A 6,454-nucleotide genomic window follows, 5' to 3' on the forward strand; every position below is an offset into this window, starting at 1 on the left:
GAATATAGTCCCCATCCGATTCATCCGACTCTAATAACATCTCCTGTTCGGGCCTATCAAAAACTGAAACTACCTGACTCGCGGAGATTTGACTATTACTTGTGGAAGCCATTTTAACCTGTTATGATTCAATAGTAAAATTTTGAACTTTTATACCAAATGTATTTTTCATTAATTTTTTTTCAAAATATAAAACCTTGAATATTAAAGTGATTAATACTACAAGGATAGAACCTAGTTATAATTTATCAGTATGTAAACGGTATTTAAAATTGTTTGTGAATAACAATTTAAATATGTAGACATGTATAAAAATATAAAATTATTAATTATTTTTTTGAAGGACTTTATATTTAATTTTCGTGACAAAAAAAGACAACGCCCTAAGAGTTTTAATATTTTTGCTTTAAAAATCGATTATGGATGTAAGAATTTTGGTAATTACAGGGTTAGATGTTTTAAAATTCTATGGGAAGAAATATATTTCTGCGAGGTATAAAATTTAAACGAAGGGATAAAATTATATTTCTGCAGGGTGTATTTGATAAAAAATTGTCTTTTGACTTGATTTTAAAAGAGGTTAAAATCAGGATGTAAAAATTAAATATTCTGAAATTTTTTCTTATAAAAGCGTGATTTTCAACGTATTCCTTTTATAAACCATGGGCTCTCGCGAAGTTTTGACTGTTTCTGGTAAGATTTCTCATCCTCTCGCTATTAACCCTTTTTCACTAAAATATTTAGCTTTACGTAAAGTTAGGAATTATAACCTTTTTAAAATTAACGATATTTCAATTAGAGTTGAAAATTACTGTATGAGAACTGTCTTTCTTGAGTGTAAAGCATTAATAGAACCCTTTAAAAAAATTGTTTTTGCCTGTCCCTTTATAAAAAATTATTTCAAATTATCGCCAGCTGTTTTCGCTTCGGTTTTTTCTAGAAGAATCAATAACAATTCTTGTCTATTTGACGTTCATTCTGTTAATTTTGTTTGTCCCCACGAGGCTTTTGAGTTTGACGGCTTATTGTTCCACACTCAATCCTCTCTTGAAGGCTGGTTTTCTTACGAAATTTTACGCCTAATTGGAAAATATTTGCGCGTTTATCAAAATTTTAATAAGATCCCATGGTTCCGTCAACACAAAAATCGTAGGAGCCTTCAACGTGACCTTTTGTTACTCTTTCAATTACAACAAGTTTCCTTTTTTCGAAAAAAACATTTATCAATTACCACTGACTTTCGCCTAACACGATATAACATCCGTTTAGAATTAGGCATGATCGTTCTATTTTTTATTGATGATTTGGATCGACAAGAAGTTAAAATAGTTACAACTTTAGAGTAAGGAATACTAATTTAAAAAAAAATAATTACAATAATTAAAATAAATATTTTTATTTAGTTGCAAATTATCTCGACCAAATCAAAATTTAAACGATCGTCGGCAACTTTTCCAACTGCGACTCAAGGTATTTACAATAATTTATTTATTTTTTGAAATAGGACTCAAACCTTATAAAATTTTAATTTTTTATTTAAAGACTTTTTTTGTGTTTTTATTTTTTTATTTGTTTATTTTGGTGAAAGATTTTTAATTTTTGAAATGTTTTATATTTTTTATTTTAAATGTTTTTATTTTAAAAAGTTTAATAGTTTTTTAAATATGTTTTCCAAATCAACTAGCTTTATTAATTTAATTCAGGCGGTGGAGGTTGTTTTTAATATTTCATAATCTACTTTTTCTTTTTTAACTAGCTTTATTAATTTAATGTTGGGATTGGTGTAAAGTTCTTTTTTCTCTATATTAAAAATCCTTTGTTTTCATCTTTTTTATCCAACGCATTTTCAAGAAATTTTATTATTCTTATCTTTTTTGTTTCTTCATCTCTTGCGCTATATACCCTTGAGCCTAACCGCAATCTTAAAAGTCACCCTGAGATTATTAACATTTCTTTTCTATAGCAAACATTCTTTGTTTTCATCTTTTTTATCCAATAAGTTTTCAAGAAATGATATTCTTATCTTTTTTGTCAGGTATCAAATTTTTTGGTTAAATTAGTTGTCTGATATAAATATCTTTTTTGTTTTTTTATATTTATTATTATTATTATTATTATTATAATTATTTAAAACATTTCTTGAAAATTTCTTGTTTAAAACCGATTTCAACAAAGTTCATCTGGGATACAATCTATCGCCTATATCAAACAAACCATTGATTATTCTTTCTGATTTTTTCATGTAGTCTATGTACTTTTTTTAAACTAATATCGGTTAAACTTTAATGTTTTATGTTTTTTTGGTAATTGATTAGTATATTAACTGAAAAATGTATAAGTACATTTTGTACTAGGTTGTTTTTTAAAAATTGAATTTAATTGTTTTTATTAATTTATAAAAACATGTTTAAGAAGGATAGGGATAATTAGTTAACCTTAGTTGTATTAAAAATTAATAATTATTCCCAAAGAAAATATTTTTAAATTTTTAAAATAAAGGTCGGGCTTAAACTATAAAATCTCAATGTAAAGGATTTTACCAGGAGAAATCTAGACTCAAGATGTCTGGTGAATTACATCTAAAGCCTGTACTTTCTTTGCCGCGATCTTTAAAATTTTTCTCTTCGAGTAGTAAGAATGTTTATTCTTTGTAATACTCGTCAAATTTCGCGATGGAATCACAAGAATTTAAAGTCTGAACTTCATATGTTAGATGAAATTCATCATGTTGGCATTGTACAACATTCGATCTGTATACTTCCGAAGCGATTAAGACCAGTGTTTTATTCGTGCGATGTTAGAGCAACAAAAAGAATTCTTGTGGTAAATATTTTTTAGATATATTCGTTTTTAATAGGTTAATTTATTTATATTTATAAATTCTAGCCTGAATTTCCAACCCGACATCTCGTTTTGTACCGAAGAGGAAAAATACCTTCTACGAATTGATGTAATTATAATTATTTTTTATTATACGTTTAAAATATTTTTATCATTGTGTTTTTATATTTTTCAGCCTTCAAATTATTTATATATCCTTCTTTAATTCTTTATTATTTATTAATTTAATTTGTTAGATTTTAGTTTTATTTGTAGTGTTTCATATTTTGTTAAGTGTTTAAAAAAATATATTGAAAATATTAGTTATTAAATATTATAATAACTAATTGTGTTTTTTTGATTACTTAAACTAGCATTGTTTTAAAATAATAAAATATTTGCGAAAAATGAAAAAACTTATTTATATTAGTTTAGTTGATTAAAGTATTTTGGGTGGGGCCAAAATCGCCAAGGGTATAAAGCGAAGGTCGCAAATTCGTTTCCCCATCTCGCAAATAACTAATTAGCATTTTAAACCGCTAAAAAACGAAAAAACGATATCAATAGTAAATAAGTGTAAGTATTTGGTGGGGTTACATATTACCGCCGATATCTCGGTTCGACCTTGTCCGATCGTGACCAAACTTGTTGGGAGTATAGACCGAGGCTTAGTGGTTGTGGACAGGTGTCAGGCGTCGAGGTCAAAGATCATCTTCAAGGTGAAATTTGAGATTTAAATTAAAATATTTTTTTGACTTTTTCCAAGGACAAAAATTTTTGTTTTTGAAAATATTTTGGGGGGATGGGGGGGTTGTTTTGGTGGCCATCTTGGAAATAAAAGCGCTAAGTTTTAGTTTCCTACTACTACTGTTACCGCTTTTTTTGCATTATATGGCATCGGCTTACCTTGATGGTAATGTAGGTTGTTACTAGCACAGAAAAATTAAGTACAGTGGTTCAACCCTAATTTGTTTGGTAGCACAGCTTATTCAAGCCTCTGGAAAAAAGTACCGGCTCAACATCGATACGTTCGCCGACCGTAAATTAACTGCAATATAACTGTGAGCACCGTATCTCATAGAAATACATGGAGACGGGGATTTGAATAATAATAATAAAACGAAATAATAATTAGAAAATATAATTAAAGAAAATAAAAATTACTAAATAACATAGTTGTAACTCCAAAATTGTGAAAAACAACCAAAAAAACAGTATTTTCTTAATAATCAACTCGCTTGCTTAAACTGTGAATATATTTCTAATGACTAATTAAAGGTAAAATTATCAGTTTTTATACAAATGCTAGATGTTTAAATATCAATATTATCATAAACTAGAAGGCTGAACGTTTTTTAAGTACTATATAAAAATATTTCAAGGTAAAAATTTATCATAATATAGTACATTTAAAATCACTATTTGAAATAATTAATCAAATAATTTATCATAATTATAATCAACCTTGTATCTAAAAATTAAACATTTATTATAATACAATATTATCTTAAAAACGTATCCTTTTGGATATTAAAAAAGAATGATTTCAAATTTTAAAACTAAAATGACAATACTCATTTATTGTTTTTGTTAATGCGTACCCTTTTGCATAAAAAATAAGGCGTTGTCCGATACAAAATTATAATTAAGGTTAATTAATTTACAATCCGTATAAAAAGGCGAGCATTTTGATGTAAAATCACCAAACGGACAAAATGTCCTCAGTTATCAATGCTGACGAACCATCTACCTCCACGTGGAATCAAGAAGAATTAATTGAAGAGCTTGACGATGATGTTAACTTTATTGTCGAGGTACAGCGACTGTCAAAAATCTCCAATATGGGACTTGAACAATCTGTAAAAGTGAAGAAAGACGGAGTTTCGTACGAAACCAGAACACCACGCAAAAGAGTTGGAGGTCGAGCAGTGTATCTCGATATTCAAATATACTCTTACAACGCCATTAAAGATCAAACCCAGGACGAAGTGTGGCGAGCGGATCATAAAAGAATTAAATTCTTGTCAGACAGCAATTTCTCTTTCTGGACGTCATACGAATTTTTACCTCGGCCAACCGACTAAAGAGAGTTATTGAAGAAACCGAGGGAAAGGTTGTTTTGCCACCATCCAAAGTTGATTTCTTAAGTAACAAATCTGAGTATAATATTCAGATTTTAAAATTTGATTATTATTTTAGAAATGGAAGAGCAGCAATTAGAGAAAAAATTCATGTTATAAATCAAGAAAAAATTATAAAGTTTGTTGGTTTTAACATCTATATTGTCATTGTATTTGCAGGATAAACAATGTCGTCAGATGACGAATCTGGACAACGAATCTAGCTACGGAAGTGATAATGAATTAGATTTCACTTCATTAAACAATTTTAATTAAAAACAATTTTATAATATTAAAAAACTAACTCCAAAAAAATCTCGAAAGTGGTAATGTTCTCAAATTGACGTACAGCTAGCTTTATTTAATTTAAAGCAAATTCCAGCCCGTTTTTTAACGGTATTTCAAAGAATCTTAAAGGAAATTATAGACTATATTAAAAGTCAGGCCAGCGATTACGAATATTTGCGGTTCGCTATACAATCGGAACTTTTAGACCATCCTATTAATATAAAAATTATAAAAATTGAAAAATTGAATGTTTCGCGAGTAATAACCCTTATCGCAAGAATTGCGCAGTCAAAAAAGTCTTTATTAGCGGATGGTGATTTAAAATTTGGCGTGATTCTTCTAAAAGAGCTTCCATAAATTGGACGAAATTGTTTATCATTAAGAAATACGAACATAATCGATATAGACGCATTTCTGAAAACCAAAACTAACTTTTACTATGTTGATAACAAAGATTTGTGTGTAGCCATATCAATTGTTATTGCTCATGCTAACAACTTAAATTACCGTTAACAAATATTTTAAAGGAGTATCGCACGTTAACCTTTTTTCGAAGTTGAGCTCAAATTAAACAGGTGAAAGAACTAAACACTGACATTGGGATCTCGGAAGGGGCAGTTGGTGTTTCAGATATAGAAAAATTTCAAAATTATTTAGCCCCAAAATATCAAATTATAGTGTTTGCTGCTGGGGAAATTTTCAAATTTATTATAAGGGCAACATCACTTCTGAATTTAAATTATTATTAGTAAAAATTGGTTCGCCTATGCATGTGGCAAAGAATCTGCATGATATCTTTGGTGGCAAAAGTTCGTGCGTAGATTCTGAAAAAAATATTATATTCATCAAAATGCCATGATAGACATCATTGTTTCGCGCCACGAAATATTAAATGTAAACGATGTTCGGACCCAATTTCCATGAAATTCCAGACATAGCTTTAAAACGTTGCAAAGATTGCAACCACTATTTAAAACTAGGCGAATGTTACGAAACTCATATAGAAAACGGCACTTGTCAACTCTTACACAGATGCGCTCGATGTTTTAAGATAGTAGATACGACAAAACCCCATCAATTGCAAACTAAATGTGAAATGCGTATAGTGGAAAGTAGGGTCTTCGAGCCGGTCCCAGGGAGTATACAGTGGAAGACTTCCACCGAGTGGAGACTGCTCCACCGAGTAGTAAACGTACAAATGCAGGGTGCGCTGGTGGTGAATTGTA

This window comes from Leiobunum rupestre, chromosome 9 (assembly GCF_980474605.1).
Source record: "Leiobunum rupestre chromosome 9, qqLeiRupe1.1.hap1, whole genome shotgun sequence".
Lineage (NCBI taxonomy): Eukaryota > Metazoa > Arthropoda > Arachnida > Opiliones > Sclerosomatidae > Leiobunum > Leiobunum rupestre.